This window comes from Propithecus coquereli, unplaced genomic scaffold (assembly GCF_000956105.1).
Source record: "Propithecus coquereli isolate 6110/MARCELLA unplaced genomic scaffold, Pcoq_1.0 Scaffold480, whole genome shotgun sequence".
Classification (NCBI taxonomy): domain Eukaryota; kingdom Metazoa; phylum Chordata; class Mammalia; order Primates; family Indriidae; genus Propithecus; species Propithecus coquereli.
The window spans coordinates 703,509-705,194 of NW_012150619.1; positions in this window are offsets into that span (position 1 = coordinate 703,509).

The following is a 1,686-nucleotide window of genomic DNA, read 5'->3' on the forward strand; positions in this document are numbered from 1 at the left end:
AAAAAGAAATTTCTATGTAAACGATAATGCTATATATGAATGTGGACAGTTTTACTTTTTCCTTTCAAATATTTATTTATTCACGCCATTTATATTTTTCTTGCTTTCTAACCCTAGCTAGGAGTTCCGGCATAACGTTACACAGAGATCATCCAAACTGTCTTTGCGCCATTCCTGATCTCGGAGTAAAGGCATCCATGTTTCACGGTACGTGATCGCGGCTGTAGATTTTCCGGCAACATCCATTGTTATCAATGTGATGGTTTCGTCCTGCCGAACCCACTGCTGGAGTCACCCCAAAAGTGGTGGCAGGGCAGTTGCCACAAGAAAGTGCCTCAAACTGTCCCAAGGCAGGGCTGATTGGGATTCCAAGGAAAGACGAAAGCCAGGGTGGTCGGTCCAGGGCACTTAGGAGGGGACTTACTCAGCGTCCTCCTGACAGACAGCAAATGGGGCTCTTCCGGGGCTTTAAGGAGTTCGGCTCAGGGCTGGGGCTAGTTTCTTTCAGTGTCTTGGACAACAATCTGGATATCTTCGTCAGTGCTTGGGAATGTTGAAGATTTGCATGAGTTCATGCCTGCTGGGAAAACCTGCACATGGCTAGGTCACAGAACAGCCGAGGCCCTCTAGATTTTGGGTCAGGACACAGAAAGAAAGAGGAGGGGACTGAGGCCCCCACACTGATGGATTACATGATTGATTTCAGAATGTTAAGCAAACATTGCAGCCCCAGAAAAACCCGTTTAGCAGTGCATGTTATACTTTTTAATATCGCTGCGTTCTGTTTGCTAATGCCCTGCTTTGGATCTTTGCGTCTATGCTGATAAGGGATATCGGGCTGTAATTTTATTTTCCTGTAATATTTTTGTTAGGTTTTAGTGTCACAGTTATGCCAGCATCATGAAATGATTTGAAAATAAATATTCCCTTTCCCTCTATTTTTTGAAATAGAGTATGTGAGATTAGCAATGCTTCTTCCTTTAATGCTAAATTCATCACTTAAGCTGCCAGGGCCAACAATTTTTGTTGTAAAAGGTATTTAGTTATCAATTCAATGTATTAATAGATATAGGACTGTTCAGATTTTCTATTTCTTCATGTTTTGATAAATTTTGATTTTTTGAGAAATTTGTCCATTAAAGCTAAGTTGTAAAAATTCTTGGCATGAAGATTTTTATAATAGCCATTTAAGATATGCAGAACCTTTAGTAATGTCCTCTCTTTCATGCTGATGGTGGCTATTTGTGGATTTTCCCTCCTGCACCCCATGCTCCATGTGTGCACGTGTGTATGCCTGTGTGTGTGCATGTGTGTGTGTGTGCATGCATGTGTGTGCGTGTGCATGTGCGTGCGTGTGCATGTGTGTGCGTGTGCATGTGCGTGTGTGCTCTTCATTATCTGTCTTGCTCAGGCTTGACCAATTTTATTAGCCTTTTCAGAGAACCTTTGTTTACTTCGTTAATTTCTTAATTGCAGGTTTTCTATTTCATTTAATTCTGCTCCAATGTTTATTATTTTTATTATTCTGCTTTCTTTGGGATTAATGTGTTCTTCTTTTTCTAGCTTCTTAAGGAAGACCATTAACTTTGAAACTTTCTTCCTAATCTGTTATGGAATTAGAGTTAAGTAAAAAAAAATTAAAATAAATAAAACTTTCTCCCCTCCTAATTATGCACTTAAATTTAT